Raw genomic sequence first — 20,660 nt, forward strand, 5'->3', positions numbered from 1 at the left:
GAGCCCCACCATTATATCATAACATGCTAAGGAACATACTTATCTTGGCTTCCAGCCTGTGGACCTGTCCACCACACTCATCTAGACTTCCACCCTGTGGACCTTAACACTACACTGCCACTTATTTAAGTGAATCAGATAGCTTTAACCCATTTTCTGGGTTAAGTGGGCGTCCATGATCATCAAATTGTTATTCTGTGGCTCAACAATAAAGGAAATTGTATCAAATGCCTACCGTAATACTATTAGTAAATTTCAGTCCATTAACTGTTTTGTTTGACAGATATTTTATTCCTTGGTTCCAAAAGGTCTTGAAAATGGGTTGGTTTCTTTTAAAAGATTTGTGACCCTTTAAAACATCTATAAATATTTTATTCTTCTGTTTTTACAGGTGATAAAGTTGATGCTGGTATTAAGGGTTTCCATTATTCATCACAGATTGCCCCTTGCTAAAAGATATGTATTGAAGGAGACTAAACATTTTTAAATATGATGATATTTATAACAACCGACATCTGGTCTAATTCAATATAATTTGGACAGTAGTTGCTGAAATGTTTACAATTGGTACATGAACATTATTTTGAGATTGTCTGCTAGCAATAAGATGGGTAGCGTTGTTTCTTAACCATCAGCACCAGCTGAACACCATAGTCAGGATATCTGCATACTTAATACTACAGGCCTAGAACAACTCAACTTCACCCAGATATGGAATCTTATAAGCCACCTATCACTAACATTGACATTTGCTTGTTTCTGTGTTTTTACTGGTGCAGTGTTAACAAATGTAGTGTATAACTTCAGTTGTGTCTATCTGTTGTAAGGTACAACCAAATACTAATTCTACCCCTGGCTGTAATATAATCTAGATTTGTGCAATGACATTCCTTTTATTATGGCATCCATTATTTTCTGAAAGTTCCTTGGTGCGTTTATCATTCCAAATGACTTAACTCAGAATTTTGACATGCTGTGCTGATCTTTATCTTTAGGGTTACCATGTTTTTTTTCAATTATTATGGTGTAGAAACTAAAGAGAATAGGCATAATGACATTGTTATATATAACTATTCATGTGTTGTGGCCTCCTTATTCAATCATTCCTGATTATATTTTTGGACCAAGAAATGGGCCCCAAGCGTTACTCCTTGTTGTTCTTATTGTTTAACAGTCTAAGTACAATCAATATGAAACTTGTGCATGCTTGTTCCTTGGACAAATGTGCATAGATAGTTGGACAGACTTTGATTCTATGTTGGTTGCAGTGAGGTCATACCTGGTCCATAGTACGCTTATATGTGTTGTTAATATTTCAACCCCACGGAAGAAAGGGATTTTATAACCACATAAAGTCTGTATATAACTTTTTATTTTATATTTGAAAAGAACCATTTCCTACATATCCTAGGATGACTCAAGAATATTTAAATTTGTTAAATTGAAATCATTCATGTGTAGATAGAAGACTCCGTTGAATTTATGTGTGTAAATCATGATGCTACTTAACTGATAAGATTTTCTCACCATCTTGCATATAACTTGCACTTCTATCACAGATAGATCTACCACGATTGATATTAAAAGAATTATGCAATGATTTATATTTTATAACTCACACCAGTTTTAGCCATCAAAATGAAGATCACAAAAGTTATTTGAAAGAGAATAGCTCCATTCCATGACAATTATGAAGTGCTGCAAATGTATTTAGTTTATTTATAAACTTTATAATACAAGTCTGATTTACCTAATATACTGTTATATCTTTATAATACAAGTCTGATTTACCTAATACACTGTTATATCTTTATAATACAAGTCTGATTTACCTAATATACTGTTACATCTATATTGAAATGATTATATTGGTAATATTTTATTTTGGATGAATTTATTCATATTTTATTTTTCAAAAATTATTTATTGAAGTGTAAATAAATTATTTCAAATTAAAATAGAGATGTGACATCATCCTTTTAGCAACGTGCCAAGAGTACATTATTTAAACTAGATTAAATATTGGTCTTGTGTGCGGGATAGTGTCTGTATTATAATTTGTTTAGTGATCGAGAGCAGTATCAATATATTATATGAATTCTTTCAATGGCATTTAGTAATTGAACTGGAAATACCCAGGTCACAATTCTATGAAATACAATTACTGTTTATTACTAAGCAACATTTCAACTAGAATTCTCTAGTTTTTATCGAACACTTATGAGAAATTTTGATTTATGAACTTAGAGAAACCGTAAATTAAAGGCATCCCAATTGAAAGATTACTTAGAACAATCTATTTTGTGATATTTTATTTGTAATAAATTTCTATAATACATTTTACTCTTGTTATGGAATGATTCTCTAGAATCTGTTTTAGTACTATAAATGTTTTTAAACGCTCCCATTGACATGTGGTCATATATTTCCCGTCCTTCACAATATCTTGTGAACACTGCAAAGACTACGTTTATCATCTGATTTTTGTTTAGTCTTTTATGTTATTCAAATTAATGAGACAAAGTAGGCTATTGAATTTCAGAAATGTCTGATAATAACTGTTGTAAGTGTTATTGTCTATTGTCAAAACTTGTAAACACTTTTAATGACAAAAGTTATTATCTGATCTGTTTGAAATTTATATGCATTGTTCAGATTAAACAAAGAAGTTGTTGAATTTCCATTAATGAATAGCTATACTTAAACCCCTTTGTCACTTCGTAAAATCTTGTGAAGGCTCTAGTGACCAAATTATCATCCGATTAATATTTATATGGATTGTTTGTGGCCCTTATTCACTTTGTAAAATCTTGTGAACACTCTTATAAAATTGATATACATTGTTCAGATTGGAGAAACTAAAAATCCTATCAAAAATATCTCTTTATTACATTTCGGGTTATATCCCTTGATCACTTTATATAAACTTAAAAACGCTTCAACAGCGTAAGTCATCATCTCACCTACTTCAAATCTGTTTTTGTTTCGTTTATTGCGATGAATAACAATTACAACAATTGATGATTATTTCTTACAGAGTTATTATCCTTGATTATATCATTGTATCCTGTCAATGAGCTAGTGATATTATATAGTATAAAGATGTTGTTTTGTATTTACTTAAAGATACACTGTGTGATAACCTTCATGGACTGCTTGGATGGGTTAACTGTTGTGGACGTATGTTTCGTTGCCTGGCAACATATCTGTTGTTATAATATAAACATGATTATTTTATTGGAATGTTTTTATTATTATAATATAAACATATTTATATTAATTGGAATGTTTATATGATGAAAATATAAACACAATTTATCATGATAAATATTTTTTTATTGATTGAAATAAAGTTCAAAATGTTAAAGGTTCAATCATTTAATACACAAATATTTATTTTTGGACTAACTGTAAACTAGAAGTAACCATTTTTATCTGATAATATTTAAAATGATCTTGAGTGTTTAAAATGTTTGCTCAACTCTGCTTTTACTCAATTTTCAATCCCTTGGCACTCAAGCCAAATTTACAATTAATAAAAAATTATCAATATTTCCTTTTGAACACAGCTTCAAAAAACGTAGGGCTGTTCCACATATTGTATTTTATATAAAGGGAAAGTTACAAATACATAAAGTCTTTAAGGGATTGAGGAATCCCTTGCAAATTACTCTGAAATTTGAACTCTTAAAATGATTCTATTCCATTCAGTATTTACAAAGATATGATGAATTAAAAATTTGTCAACGTTTGGCATCGTCTTTTTAATCTCATGGAAACCCAATCAGTATAATATCTATTTTTTAGCTTACTTATTATATTGTACTTGAAAGTTTGATTTATGTGTATGTTAGTTGTGCATGTGCTTTGTGAAACGGGACCCTGGACAGAAAAATGATTTGTATACATTACTTCAAAAATATTTGTTTTCTTTGCATTAATTTCATTTTTTAGTGACAGGTGGGGTGAGGGGTCAAATGTGGTCATTGGAGCACACCATTTCAATTCCCCAATGTGTGTGACCATGGACTTTATAAGGTCCATGGTGTGACAAGGAGTAGGGTCGTCCGTCCAACCTTATAGGTTTTGTACGGGTCCTCAGGTTTCCTCCTACTGCTAAAGACACCTCATGTTAAATAAATAATTCAAAGTGGTAGTGTATTGGGGATTCGACATGACCCACTTCGTCCCTCTCAAAATATTAACAAAATTTGCAATAAAACAAAGAACTTACAAAGAAATTATATCCCAAGTTTTACAGGCGTATATACAAATCATTCTAAATTCTAAGTTGTGTATCATTTATTAGTGATATAATATAAATGATATTTTCCTGACAGAAGGCCAACAAAATTCTTTTTTAGATGGTAATTTTGACAAAGCAAAATATGTAGGTATTGATGAATACAAATCAAATATATTTTAAAAGCTTAAAGTAATGTAAAGATGATGATATGGAATCAACCAGTGAATTTAATGCAAACCTCAAATGGCTGTTATTGATCTGGAACTCTATATTTGATTTTTATTCTGGCATTTTGTCCCTTTAATTACATTACATTGATTTTAGAATCATTAGTACTATATTGGTAATAACACAACAGTCATTATAGAATATAATGGTACTATATGTTACAGTTAATACATCTTTATAAAACATAGTTATAATGCATCTTGATGACTATGAGAAGCTAATTTGATTTCTTAATTATGATCATCCCCTGACAAACACAATATTATAACTATAAATGATATACCACAATAATAACATAATTACAGGTAATACGTCACTCTAGATTTTTAATCTAATGCAAATATGCACCATGTATGGATTGCATATAGAGACTAATTAATTACAAAATATTTATTTAATTGCTTTTGGATGAGTTTAGCCATTCTATTATTGTTTTATCATAATATTGTATAAAAATAATTGATTTAAAATGTGTGTATATATTTGTAATAAAATGATGTATATAGTATTAAACATTTAATATATATATTTTAAAATTAATGTATATAGTATGAAATATTTTAATATTTTCAAATTGGAATTCCATCTATCTTAGTTCTCTGTTTTTGTAGCCCTGTATTTTAATTTTCTTACTTTTGTTTAGTGAATTTTTTTTTTAGCATTTTTTGTTCATTTTGACAACATGTAGTATTTTAATTGTAATTGTATTGTTTTAGCATAAATCTTACAGGTTTCTCTGATTTCCTTTTTTTTTTTTTGCGATTTTGAATGATAAAGTTTAATATTATCAGTAGAAGTATAGAAATGCTTGAAAAAAAAAATGGTCTACAAAATAAAAAAAATTTATGGTAAGATTAAGAGAAACATGTGTATCAAGTGTTTATTACAATGATATGTATAATCAATGAAATAAATAAATCAGGTTGATTAAACTTAATAATTAATAGACTTGGGGTCATATTCATTTACGGTGGGCCTGGCAATGGACAATTTACAAGGTACCGTTTACACATTGTAAAAGATTCCTTAACAGTTGGAATTTGATATAAGAGTAGGCTGTATGGTTTATATCCATTTTCATTAACCCAGTCAGTGCAGAACAGGACTTAAACACCATTTCTTTTCATGTTCTTTTAAAGTCCATAGTAACTTAAAAGCATAATTGTAAGCTTATTGTAGCTCGGTATTGATTTTTTAAGAATGGAACCATTCTATCAGTGGTAACTATAGCTACAGCTTTTAAGAATGACAGCTCACTTTGTTAGCCACTTAAGAATGGCAGCTCACTATAGTAATCAGTTTGTTTCTAGAGAATGATTTTAAGAATGTCAGCTCCCAATGGCTATCAGTAGTATCTGGGTAAAGATTTTAAGAATGCCAGCTCCCAATGGTAATTGGTAGTATCTGGGTAATTCTTTTTAAGAATGGCGGCTCCGAGTGGTAATCGGTATTATCTGGGTAATGATTTTAAGAATGCCAGCTCCCAATGGTAATTGGTAGTATCTGGGTAATTCTTTTTAAGAATGCCAGCTCCGAGTGGTAATCGGTAGTATCTGGGTGCTGATTTTAAGAATGCCAGCTCTAAATGGCCAACTGTCGTGGGGTCCCTCATCTTCAATAGAAGGCTTAATCTCGCCTTAACTACGTACATCTTATGTTGTAAAACTCGCGATCGTTGCTTCAGGAACATGGGGGGTCCCTATCTTGTCACTATGTTCATTGCTACAGAACGATTTTCTGGGCTGAAAAACGCGTTTGCGGACGTCCAATTTTCAAAATTTTCCTTGGGAGGAGCAGCGAGGGCAACTAAGACAAATGCCTTGAAATGATGAAATAATAATAATTTATTTTTTAATACATGTATAGGGTTTTACATAAAACAGTTACGTAGTTAAAACAAGATAAAATAGTAAAAGGAATGGCACTATGGAAAATAACAATAACAATGGTGCTCAGTTAAAATACGCTTTTCTACTTTTCTAAAAAGATGTCTTTTAAGTGTACATTTAAAAGAATTTCTATGGCCCTTAAATCAACGGGCAGCCTATTCCGTAAAATGGGCGCATAGTAGACATTGAAAGCAGGTCACCATACGCCTTATTTGGCTTTGGTCGTAGAGTGGAGTGGCAGAGTCGAACTGAGTCAGGTGGATCAGTTTAAAAATTATGCACAGCATTTTAAACTCGACGAGCGACTCGACTGGGAGCCAGTGTAGCTCTTTGAGGATGGGTTTCAAGTCTGCATTAACCTCTAAGCATTGATGCACTACCAAACGAGCGCCGCGTTTTGAATATGCTGTAATTTCTTGAGTTGATACCCAAAAACCGAAAAACAAACTATTACAATATAGTCACAAATGCATGAACCAGTTTTTCGGTAGTAGGTTGATCGAGAAGTTTCCTAAATTTACATATTGTCCACAGTGAGTGTGAGGCCACCCGACACACACTAGTAATGTGTGCGTTCATGACTCCACTTCAGTCCATCACCACGCCGAGATTACGCACCGAGTCTGTCGCAGAGACACGAACATCACCAATCTGGACATCAGTTGCAGCTATCCGATTACCGACGTCCATGAAACGTGAAGAAAAACATAGTTCTTCTGTTTTTCCGTCATTCAATGTGAGTAAATATTCACGCATTCGGGAGTCACAAGCAATATACAGTTGTGTATTATCTGCATAGATCACTGAATCTAAATCATGGCGAGTGATGATGTCCTCAAGTGGAACCATGTACAAAGGAAATAAAACTGGTCCAATGACTGAACCCCGAGGAACACCGTCACGTAGTGGTTGTGCCTCAGGCAAAAAAACCCAGACCCAATAGACACTCTTTGCGTTCGACCTCGGGGGTAGCAATTTAGCCAATCGAGGGCTAACCCACAAATTCCAAAACTTTTAACAAGAATGTCGGGGTCTATGGTGTCGAAGGCAGCAGACAAGTCCAACAGGTTTAGAATGACGTCATTCTGTCTATAAAGAGCAAGCATAACGTCATTGTGCACTCATGCACTTTCCGTGCTATGGTTCTCTGGATAGACAGACTGAAATTTGCCATACAAATTGTTAACTTTAAAATAATAATGCAGTTGACAGAGTTGATTTTTCCAGACGGTAACTCTTAAAGACCGATTTTCTTTATCAAAGGACGAATTATAGCCTCTTCGATGTCATCTGACACAAATGAAGTATTTATAATAGATAATAAAATGGGAGCTAGTTGAGCTACAACATATTAACATCTATGCAGTCTTTGAATAGATACGAGCTCAGTTACTTCGTTCCCGTTGACAGATTTGAATAAATCGAAAATACAATCAGTTTTAATTTCTGACAAATTCAGAAAACTACATGTGGCAGATGATGAAGTCAAATTAGTTCAAATGTTGTACCGGCGAGTAAGTTCATTCACACCACAGTCTGTCACCTGATGTCGAAATGACGCTTAAAAAGAGGTTTAGAGTACAGGAACATCGCGATTCTTCAGGAAACAGTGTTGCTTATACTTAACCTCTACAGGAGGTAGTCGGTGAACCGTTGAGGTAAAATGCACTGCAGCTTGATCGGATGGCAGAGTTTATCAATAACAAAATTAGCAAGGCAAGAGTCCTCGGCACGTGTGAATACCAAATCAAGTCTGTGGCCCTTGTAATGAGTAGGCCTTACAAAATGTTGATCGAAACCACGAGACACGAATAGATCGGTAAACTGTCTTGCATCTGCAATGGTTTGCTCATCCACATGTATGTTTATGTCACCAGCTACAAAAGGATGACCTGGAGCTGTTAACGCCGACTCCATTTACGTACCAAATTCGGAAAGGAAACACTTTACGGTAACTTACTGACTGTCTGAATATGGAGGTCTGTATATCAGTACTAGGTTACAAACAGTTCTTACTACGGGGGTATTGTAAGGTAGTTTACTAGTTAAAAGACAAGTTGACAGGCCAGTTACTAAAAGTTGTCTCATCTACAGGGTAAAGTGTCAACATAATAACAACATGGGCTCTATAATCGGGTCCATGGTAAGAACACTCAACTATAGTCGTATACTTTCACTCTTTTGTATAAAACACCACTGACTCCAACAGAAGTGTCCAGTTGTTTCATCAATCGGCAGGCGCCGTCAACATAATGAATATACTTGCAGGTACACGACGATGCACAAAGAATGGAACACTCCAGGAAGCTCCGCACGTTAGTTGCTATTGCGTTGGATTGTGATGACTTGTTTATTAAAACCATTCTACCTCGTTCAAATATTTGTTCTGAAAGATTCATGGAAAAGCTATAGACATACTTTGCCCAGCATGAATGATTACAAATTGTAATAAACATTTTAAAAAATGAAGGCATACCACTTTATATTCAGTTATATTACATTATATGTTTTTTTAAAACCCATTTTTGTCCATTTTAAGGTTCCAAAGAAAAGATGGTTAGCTCGCCCTTAAAATCCACAATACTCATTTATACATATAGATACAAACCTCTTTGACACAAAGCAACATTTGATGTAGTGCAGTCCTGAGATCCCCATCGAAATGCCTCTCTAGGACCAGGGCCAGGACCAAGAGAGTTGCGTGTGTAATTGATGCTGACACAAGGTTTTGTTATAGGGCTATCCTTCCAACCATCTGTGGGAGCTATTGGATCTGAACTGTATGGTGCCCATTCTCCATATCTGTTCCAAATCCAGGAACTGTTGAGATCGTTATACTGTAATCCAATCCATACGTTCCTAGCTATCGAACTATTCAAATACAAAAATATATGTCATAATCATTGAAAAGAAATGGGATTTTATATCCTACTTTTTTGCGCTATCCGAACTAAAGGGAAATGTCGAATTCCAATTGTCAAGATAGTTTTTTTTACGTGCACGCTTCCCCACACGGGACCTCCGTGTTTCGTACCAACCGGGCGACTAGAGACTGTTACTTGCAAGGTCCACACCGTCCTGCACCAATGAAATGGGGAAAACCACGCTGGAAAATCCCGGTGAACTTTCTCGTCTGACCCCAAGACCGAACCACTGATATCAACTATATCATCAATAGCAGGTAAACCCGCTACGTTCCCACTATCGGTGATTTATTTGTGTCATCAATGTCATCTGGGGAATCTAAATTTTTCATCTTCAATCACGATATTGAATTGTGTTTCTGGCTCTGCACCTTCATACTTATTGTAACTCCTTTTTTTGCTCAAATACGGCATCCTGGAATTATTTTCAAAATCATGATTAAAATATCAAAACTGGATAAACTCTATATGTTTTCTTATCGTCAAAGATCTATTTTTGCAAACCACATAATTTGTTTTTCCGAGATTATGTTTTCGGGGTTTCAACGCCAAACCTCGTAAGACAAGTCATTGTGAAAATACATAGGGTGCTTAACTTTTTTATTTGTGTCATAATATATAACAATAATAACATCAAATCTTATTTTTACAAACATTGAACAAAAACAGGAGCCACGGTGGCTAGGTGGGTAAGGCGCTGGCTCGCTAGCCTGGAGGTCGGGTGTTCGATCCCTGCAAGGTGGTTTCCCCTTGTCAGTGATGCAGGGCGGAGGGCCTGATAAGGACAGCTGCCTAGTCCTTCGGCAAAATTTCCCTCATAGCACACTGTATGGCGTATGCCCGTCTTCATTAGCCCAGTATAGGAGCAGAACAGTAGGACGTTAAACCCCATTTCATTTCATTTCATGAACAAAAACAACAGAACAGTCAGTTTCAATAAAAACAAAAGAAGGGTCAAACACAGTCAGTTTCAATAAAAACAAATAAAAACTGTCAGTTTTAACAAAACAAAACTGTCAGTGTTAACAAAACAAAACTGTCAGTGTTAACAGAAACAAGTATGGTTATGATCAGCAGGAACCATGCGGGAAATAAAATGAAATGAAATGGGGTTTAACGTTATTTTGTCTTGCAACATCCCCGCTAATGAATACGGACCTACGTCATGCTGTGTGAAATTTTGTCCGAACAGTAGACCGGCGCTACGGCCTACCCTTGTTTCGAATTCCAACTGTTAATGGTTCTTTTATACAGAATAGATGGTGGATTTTTGAGGGCGATGCTCTGTTCACCTTACCTTTCATTTTTGACAAGGTTGTTAGCTCGACCTTTCTCGTCTGTTGTCAATAAAGCGGCTAACCCATCATAGCGTAGTTCCACACACCTGTTGTTAGCCGTCTGAAAGTCTAGCTCTTCGTCTAGATAGAACAATTCGTCTTCACAATCTTCGCCCACTGAAAAAAATATATTTTCTTTCAAAGCAAATTGATAAAAGCTATGAAGTTGTATCCAAAACTATAATTAATTTAAAGTAGATTGATCTGTAAACATAAATCACAGACTTTATATATTAGACATTTGTTTCATTTTCCCTCAAAACCCAAAATCACTGTCACCTTCCCTATAGCTATCCCCGGTACGCCTATGTTAATTCTTAATCCTTTTCGCTCTTTTGTTATGTCGTATAGATGATAATTTTATAGGTTTTGTTTTTTTTAAAAAAAAAAAAATAAAAACAATGATTATTTAGATCAGAAAATCCCTCCGTACCAGGATGATGTCGTTTTTGTCCTCCCGGGCGCTGTCTCATATGAGCAGGAGAAAAACACAAGCAGCTTAAGAAAATAAAACCAACAGCCAGCGTGGACATCGTTGGATGTTAAGAGCAATCTGTATAAGCTACACTCTGATACAAATGCGACCCAATTACTTGGCGAAAAAAAGGCAACTGATATGAATGATGTAAAAGCTTTTACCTATAGAATCATTATAATAATAATGGTGATTATAAACTCTTATATGATATTTTCGTTTGAAGAGACATTGTGTCGTACAATATCAATGTTCTTTGTAGTCCCGGTTCGATCAAAAATGAATTCCATCCTATACAATCCTATAGAAATGCGAACCAGCGCCTTACTCACTTAGCCGCCGAGAATCCTAAATCGGCTTGGGAATAGATCAGATTTCAAACGTCAACGAAGTAATGAAAAATCAAAAATTATTTATTTTACTAACGGCCCAAATCTCAAAAGCTGTATTGTCTCTTTAAATGACAGTGTTGGTGCTGTTCATTGTCTCATAATGAATTGAAGATGGGCATTAGTCATGCTATGGACGAAATTTTGCCCGAATTCCATCAGGAACGGCTTATTTTACGTGCGCGTTTTTCATTCCATCCGAATTCCGAACGATTAGACACTTAATTTTCATTTTAAAGTAACGTATATAAATATCAAGGCAAGCAGATGGCAGTTACATCATTATGAGGGGATTGGTGGTCGAATGGTCTAACGCGCGTGCTTTTTAGATCCAAATAATGTCTGCGTGGTTTCAATCAAAAACCTATATACTAACAAGAAGTATGGTCGCCTGTGTAACCTCGTGGGGTTTCTCCCACTGCTAAGGACCCCTACGCGAATTATTTTTTTGTTTATTTCGCGGGAAAAGTTTATCAAGAAAACGCATTAAAATCCTCTTTAGCGGCAACATTTTGGTTACAACTTGTTGCACTTCTAGGCGGTGAAATCAAAGTGTGCTTTGAATCCATTTATATTCGATTTTTTGACTCAGAATCTGTCAAAAATGTCATTATTAATCCCCGAACGTACTTTTATCTCTTTGTTGCCGGTGAATCGAAGAACGTTGGTGTCTAAATTCGTATTCTTCGATGTTTAGCACCAAGACGTCGGTCAGTGGTAAATAACGATGAGACCTAGCTGATGAACACTCTTGCCTATATGACGAATTTTGCAATGGTCTCTTCGACATTTACAATCCCCGCAAAAATACCCATCCTAGCCTGACCCAAATTTAAATGCGTAAGTAATGTTGTCTATACAGAAAGTATATATATTATACATAACACATTATCAAAAAATTATAATTTAAATTAGGTTTGATGTAGTTATATTCATATGTGTGGAATAATACTGCCCAAGTTCTGGTCACTTGTGTAGGGCTTTGGGAAAGTTTGGGCCCCAACATGATCAAGGCCCCAGGGTCCCCACCAGTGTTAATCCGGCGCTAAATGAACGTTACCTCCGCCTCAACTCCTTTGTGTGGAACACAATTTCTACCCCAAATAACCAAATTCAAATAAACACTCAGCTTTTTGAAATCTTTTAAATGGGAGAATCGTCGTAACCACATCATGACGCTAATGTAATCTAGCTTTCATCTTACGTACTGTACATTAATAACTAATTGTCCATATATTTACTAATAAACCTCAGAAAACACAGCTTAATTTTTTTTTCATACGAATGAGTTGATTATGTTGTTTACAAATCGATTTTGTCTGCTGTCTTTAATCTCTAATTAATATGTAAATATTGTCCACATCGATTTCTGTTGTGTTTGTATCTTTATTAAAATAATACAGTGTAATTTTGGTTTGTCATTTTTAATACCAATCCGGGGACGTGACAATAGAGGCGCTTCTGTAAGTAAGAGGGGAGATGTATGGATATATGGGTATTTACAATCTGTGTGGGCCATTTAATTATTGTGATCAAGTGTATGTCTAAATATGACAGGCTGTATCTATGACTACCCGATCATAGCACACGTGCTTGAGATTAATTTTATTACATAAAAACAGCCATAATGGGTAGCATTTTAATACAGAAAGTTTATAAAATCAAATAAAAATCCACTTTCCCTGGAGGCACGAGATACAAATAAAGCTATGTATTTTTCTTTTAGGTCATTGCACTTTTTACACTTAACAGAACACGGAGTTTGTTTTCAATTGTCGATAATGTGAATTATTGACATATTATTTCATTTAAATGCCCATTTTTATACATGCCTCTCTAATTTGTGAAATGAAATGCGGTTTAACGTCCATCTTTTCTGATCTAACCGGGATGCAGTGTACTATGGGTCACATTTTGCCCAGACAGTTGCATCTCCGCCTATATACTCTTCGTCAAATTCCATCCTTGAATTAAGTCCTCAGTTTTCCATAACATCCGAATGACTAGACGTTTTTCCTTGCAAGGATCCCCCGTCTTGCACCACAGGTGCAATTCTAATTTGCAAGCAGGTACATTATTTTTAATCTCAGTTAGATATCCTAATTTTTAAATTTGGCATAGTTTCTTAAAGCAACGAAACGTGATTTGCATTTTTTGTAAATTATCAAATTTCTCTCGGCTTAATCATTCATCTTTCACAGCATTGTAGTTTGCATGGGATTCCTACTGCGCTAACATCACGCCGAGAGTCTTTAATTTATGACTTTTGTACTTGTTTTCATTTTCTCTGCAAGATCCCCAAAATGTAGTTGAATTTCTCTTGTAAATCATGTTTAATATTTTGGGAGATGTTATTAAGAGAAGTCAACGATGTCTAAATTTTCCCTTTCAATGACAAAGAAATTTCTATTCCCGGAAAAAATGATGAAACAGATAATGATTGATGCCCGAAAACAAGGCACTTTATTTTCGCAAATAAAATGGAAAAAAGGGTTTTGTCCCCCCAAAATATTATATTAGTTTGTTTTTCTCTTTCCCTCGAAAATCTGATTGTCTGAATGTTTGGGGGCTGGACACTTTTAGGCAGAGTAATTTCATGTTGAATTTTTCAAATATTTTTAATTAGGTGTGTCAAGATGAAATTTATAGCATCAATGAATTGGAATATTGTAAAACAGTACACTTTGTTGATCTGAATGAAGATTGGGACATTTTATGTAGTTACAGCAAGAGTGACATTGTCCCTTTAATTAACACGCTTCGTTAATTTAAGACTCAACAATCAAGACTACAGAGGTACTAAAAGGGAGACTACTCCGAATTAATCCCAGTAACCCCTAACAAAACAGAAAAATGAGTGCTGTGCAAGAACCTTCAGCTTGTATGTTTGCATTTATATATATTTTAAATATTACTTTCTTTATATGATAATAAGTGTTAACACTTTTATTTAAATACCATCCCGCTTGTGGATGCATTATTTTAATTGTAGCAGCAGAAAGTTGGAAAGAAAGAAATACTTCCGCGAAAGACCACACCTGACCTGGGAGTGGGAGAGTGGGGTTTTGTTGACATTCTCAAATATAGTAACACTGTAAAAGCTATTTGTTGATATTTTATGATGTGTGTTAATGATAAGATCAGAATAAAAACAATATTGCAATATGTCACAAATAGATACATTAAATATTTTTTAGTAAAGTATCTGTCTGATCGAGTCATCATATCATGCCCTGTGGCAATCCTATCCCACCACCCTGACCCAGTAGTTTAAGAGAAAACAGAATGACAAATAATAGGCCTACTCTATCAAATAGAATATTTAAAATGGCATAATCTATCATTTAAAAAATTAAATGAAATGGGGTTTAATGTCCTACTTTCTTGCTGCTTTCGGGCTAATGAAGACGGGCATAAGTGGCATACGCAGTGTGACATGAAAGGAATTTTGTCTGACCTACTCTTTATTTTGAATTCCAACTGTGCACGCCAGTGGATCTAGAAGGTCTTTACTTGCCTGGCCCTGTGTCTTATCCCTGACAAGAGGGGAACCATAGAGACTTTCTTGGCCAACAGTACCGTTCATGTACATGTACAGTTTTGTATCTTATCAAAAGAACTAGGCAAGGAGGATACTTTTATGTAAAAGTAAAACGTTGATGTAAGAAAATTGAATTTGTTTTTCAAATTCTGTTCAAGTTAATTTTGTTTTGATTGAAATATATAACAGGGTTCCCGCGGTCCTTGAAAATCCTTGAATATCCTTAAATTTAAAATTTCATTTTCAAGGTCTTGAATATCCTTGAATTTCGCGGAAATAGGAAAATATCCTTGAATTTCAGTTGAGATCCTTAATTTTGTTTCAAATTGGTAATAATAGTAAGTTGATATGAAAATCCCGTTTAGATTAGAAGTTTTATAACAATAATTGGTAATGTTTTGGTTATTTTTAAGATGAAAAATTGTAACTTTAGGCTAAAAAATGTCCTTGAAAATCCTTGAATTTGACGTATATTTCTCCTTGAATATCCTTGAAAAAATGTTTGACGAAGCCGCGGGAACCCTGTATAAGTGTTTAATATATTTTTTTTATTTCAAATTTATTTGTAGTGACAACTTCAGAAGTTGATTTATCAACAGTACGGGTTGTGTTAGTTTTAAATGGCTTACAAGTTACATCTGGAATATTTAAAAAAACTAAACCTAAAAATGGATCGGTCAATGTAGAATTTGGAGAAAGGTAACTAGTTACGTTTTTTTGATTCAATAGAAACACTAAAAAATCATTGGCAGACAAAATTCAACTTGTGTTGTAAAGTATTCTAACATACTTCTGTAAATATAATCATGATTTATCTAGTGGCATTACAGCCTCTCAAAACCTAATTTTAAAGATACTTGTGGTCGTTAATACATGTACATGGAAATTACATTGTGAATACCAGTATCATAAATAATTAACTTATTCAATTTAATTTGGACTTATTATGCAACTGAGATTATGATTTTATTTTTCCTGGCAGTTAGAAATATCTTACCTTCACATAAAAATAATTTTAGTGAGTACAATAGTTGCCCTATTTGTTTTAGGATCCATTTCCTTTGTTCTTTATACAACCGCTTTAGGGTCTGTGATCGATGGCTATGATCAGAGGCACTACTCTTACGCCAATGATACTCAACTCATCGGTGTGTCTAGTCCTATGCTAATCAGAAATTCCTTACAAAAAACTACTGACTGTTCGCTGGCAGTTAAACAGTGGATGAAAGCGAACAAACTAAAATTGAACGACGATAAAACAGAGGCTCTTTTAGTAGGTTCATCACAACAACTCAAGTTACAACCTGATCTTAAAATCACCATTGGTAATTCAGAAATAAATTTCTCCAAAAATGTTCGAAACCTTGGAGTGATATTTGATCCTTCTCTGACAATGGACGCTCAGGTTGATATGGTATGCCGTACATGCTACTATCATCTACGCTGTATATGCAACATCAGAAACTATCTCACTGCTGACGCTTGTAAACTACTTGTGAGATCACTTATTTTATCAAGGATTGATTATTGTAATAGTTTACTCTATGGAATCCCACAAGCACTTCTAGCCAAGATCCAAAAGGTTCTTAATACTGCAGCCCGAATAGTAACAAGGACACATAAGTTTGATCACATCCAGAATGTGCTGGCTTCTTGACATTGGTTACCTGCTGAGGCACGAGTCAAATACAAAATACTAACATTAGTGTATAAATGTCGCAATAATGCAGCTCCTCAATACTTATCTGAACTCTTATATGACTACAACCCTATTAGATCACTTCGCTCTCAAAATAAACAGTCACTAGTTGTTCCAAGATATAATTTAAAGTCATATGGGTATAGGTCTTTCGGTTCAGCTGGTCCTAGATTATGGAACGAACTTCCACAACAGATCAAGAATCAACAAACTTTTAATCAATTTAAATCCGCACTAAAGACTTTCCTGTTTCGACAGTTTTACCAGTAGAGCCATTACAAAAAGCGTTTTGAGCATGTGTTAACATGGAGAAGACGCTATATAAAAGCTCATTATTATTATTATTATTATATAATAGGAGATATTTTTTAACAACCCCCCCCCCCCCATTTTATTTATAGTTTTATGGTTATTTGTTAAATTTCATTAAATCCAATTATTAAAGATGGGTTCCCGCGTACAAACTGGGTGATTTAATGGTATATATGGACCAAAAACATATTCAAACTAATTAATTTGTCATAATTATGCTTCAAATCCTTCTCAAACATTGTAATTGCGAAGGAATGCCCTGCTATTAAAATTCGATCAAACCAGGTCATGTTTACGTCACGTCTTGGGAGTCAGAGGAGAAATCATTGCATACATAAGACGATGTTGTCTTTAATCGCTTATTATTTATTACAAATATCGAATCCTAATTAAATTCTCAGATTATCCACTACCCGCGTCTTTTTCCGTCATTTTTATCTCAGAAAGTATTGTACGTCTAACTCTTCATAAAGGTTATCAACTTGTACATCAAGCGCTCAATGTTCGCTTGTGACCTTTGACATCGTGCGTGCAGAAGGTCATAATCGTCGGGCTGTTGATTTTGTCCTGGATACGCTCCATGAGTGTTTTTCGGGGAATCCAGTATTTTTCTAGTAAGATTGGATATCTCTACTTTCCATATATACCAAAATTGCCATACTTTTATTGGAAATAACCACCCGATAAATACTTTTCTGGGAACCCATCTTTAATATATGTGTTGTTCACCCCAAAAATTTCATCTGTATTTAAAAGTGACAGGAATTTGTTTATTTTTTTTTTTTTTTAATTTTAGATCTTTTACAATGACGGCAGAAATTAAAGATAAGAAAGGCATTCCCACAAATTATGTACAAAAAATTAAGAAATTACCAGGAGAAATAGATAAAGATGCTTGCAGTTTGGAGGTAAGAAAATAGCCTATTTAATTTTATAGAGTACACTAGTGCATGGACAATATTTTTAAAAAGTGTCCCCCCTCCCTATCTTTTTTAGGAAAACCTTCCACAGAACAATGCAAGTACAAGATTAACTTAACAAGGCATTCCGAACAAATTGTAATGGAGTTTCTCTGGTTTTTCTATAGTCACGATAAACCAGATTGTTTCTGTATGTCCCTTTTGGTCTAAAATTTAAACTCTTTTGGTGTTCAGACATTGGACATACCCTGTCTTCACGTATCCTGTCATCGAGCTATCAGAATATCTGTCTACATTTGTGACTGAAATGTAATGCGAAAATATGAATGTTATATATAAATCAGTAAATTCGGCTTCAGGAAAACGATACAATTATGTAATGTGTAGTTCAGTTTGATCCATTATGACAGAGAAATAGGGAGTTATGTTTTAGAGGTGTCACAAATTTTTATACATGTTGAGTTATTTCCCCTGAACATTCAGCTTAGGTGGACATTAGGGCTGCAAAGATTCACAACTACCTCGATTCGGTTCGATTATCGATTTTAACCATTCGATTCGATTATTTTCGATTCGATTATCAGCTACAATAGCTAGTAATTTTTCCTGTATATAATTCATTAAAAACGATAAAAACACAAGACTAAAATTCTCTTGACAACTTTTATTGGTTTGACAGGTTTGTTGTGTTTCCTGTTTTATGGGATATGTCAGTGTAGCATACTCTACAAGTTGCCACATCTTTAGAGTTTTTCCTTACACCAAAATGATCCCAAACTTTAGATTTCAAATGACCAGGTGGTCGAGAAAGTACGTCGTCTGCCATAATTATACCTTCCAGTCATGTTTGCTTGACTACAGGTAATAATCGCTAAACACGAATATATCCGAAGATAATGAACGGAATTATCAGTTAATGAGATCGTTTAGAATTTATATAACAATGACCGAAGCTATTGACCTAAATCAACACCCAATGAACATTCGGTACGTCACCAATTTTAAATAAATTAACATTCGTCAGCATACGGAAATTGTTTTAAAGGGAGGTCACTCTGTTTTAGTTATGTTTTCGAGTGACATTCGTGTCTTGTTAAATAACGTAAATTAAAAGTTACGTAAAAACAAAGTTTTTTTAAAATTTTAAGTGGACTTAATTGCTACAGGTCTTTCATTTTTTTTCATATGGTAAGGTGTACGTTGTTTTTATTTGAAATTTAATTTGCAATTGAACCGAATCGAAATTTGAACGTTGCAGATCGTGGATCGAACCGAGACGGCTAGTGTCGTTTATCGGTGCACCGAACTTGATTTGTTGCAGCTCTAGTGGACATTAGGTTGAAACTTGCATGTATTGTTAACATGGGTAACAGAGGCTGTTCTTAGAAGTTTATTTGGGTTCTATTTAAGACCAAATCTATTTGCACTTTTGATTTAAGGAACATTTTTCTTTTTCAACTCAATAGATATTGATTTGGGCCAAAAAATAAATCTGTCAATATAAATAATTTTGGATTATTTGGTGAAATGGGCATACACTATATTTAAAATTTCAACAAAAATAACACTGAAATTAGTAAATTTATGACATGTAGTTTAAAACAATAACTTACTGTATAGATCTTGTCCCGATCATTAAAGGAAATAACATACCACATCTAAAAACTTTAATGTACCCCACAATTTAAAGAAAGCCAACTACTATTGAAATGGATTGTCTGTCCGTGGCACTTTTTGTGACATAATAACTCTGCTTCTAATTGAGGTACAATGTTCAATCTTTGAGAAAATGTTGACTGATATCAGTGATGATCATTTTCTGCTTAGGCAAACAGTTTGATTCGTTGTTGCTTTGATTGAGTGAGCGTGATGTATAGTTTCATTAGATCCATACCTAAACTAATTTTGAAAATCAGCATTTTCTGCTCAGACTGATAAGTAATTTGATGATGTATGTGCAAGTAATTAATGAATGTTATCCACTTATTTTCGGATTAAGGCAAGAAAATCAGCCTCACTTTTGTTTGGTTTGTTTTACCTAAATCAAAGGGTTTAGCTCCTTAAAATAAAAAAAAAAGCTCAATTCGTTTATTTCAGTATAAGAAAGATCAAGTAATTATTATATTAAAGAAGAAAGAGGAAATATCGTGGGCTGTACAGTTATCAACATCAGGATTAGAACAAGATGAAGACGAGTAATAATAGATAGGACAGTCATCAAACTTAAACAGATCGGAGATATATCATAAGCACCAACTTGACTTATAAACACTGACTTATGTCACCTTTGCGATTGTGACAACTGAATGCAACTGTGAGTTACATAAAAAAGCAACATAATCTGTCTTGTGATGCAATGTGAATGTGAAAAAAGCCAGTTGCAGTTAGTTGCACATATTAGTTTCACTCAATCACATCAGATGACAAGGGTGACGTAAGTGGGGCGTTAGACCATGTGTTCGGTGACTAAAACATTCCAAACAGCTTAAAACAACAGAACATTGTAGTGGGATAAATTATTTCAATGGCACAGAACACAATGAAATACAATTACTGTTTATTATATTGTGTGATGTGAGTATTGCTTGATAACGACTAGACAAGACTAGTCAGAATGTTGCTCAGTAATAAACAATAATTGTATTCCATCAATCTGATTAAAACACAGATCCCATTTCGTTTCGTTTTTATAGTTCAAAA

At 34.1% G+C, this 20,660-nt stretch overlaps 1 protein-coding gene and 1 long non-coding RNA gene across 6 annotated transcripts in view; both read left to right on the forward strand.

Annotated features, from left to right (window-relative positions):
• The window catches only part of LOC126830627 (arf-GAP with Rho-GAP domain, ANK repeat and PH domain-containing protein 1), an 83,281-nt gene extending 78,294 nt beyond the window's left edge, over positions 1–4,987 (forward strand). For all 5 annotated transcript variants that reach the window (XM_050561027.2, XM_050561028.2, XM_050561030.2 and 2 more), the window contains one exon: positions 392–4,987. The gene's annotated coding sequence lies outside the window, so the exon portion shown is untranslated. The remainder of the gene's footprint in view (positions 1–391) is intronic.
• Positions 4,988–14,287: 9,300 nt separating this feature from the next.
• On the forward strand, positions 14,288–20,547 carry LOC126830636 (uncharacterized). The gene is made up of 4 exons (XR_007683893.1): positions 14,288–14,369; positions 15,599–15,728; positions 17,837–17,948; positions 20,058–20,547. It is a non-coding gene; the product is annotated as an uncharacterized LOC126830636 (long non-coding RNA).
• Positions 20,548–20,660: the final 113 nt, after the last annotated feature.

This window comes from Patella vulgata, chromosome 8 (assembly GCF_932274485.2).
Source record: "Patella vulgata chromosome 8, xgPatVulg1.2, whole genome shotgun sequence".
NCBI lineage: Eukaryota > Metazoa > Mollusca > Gastropoda > Patellidae > Patella > Patella vulgata.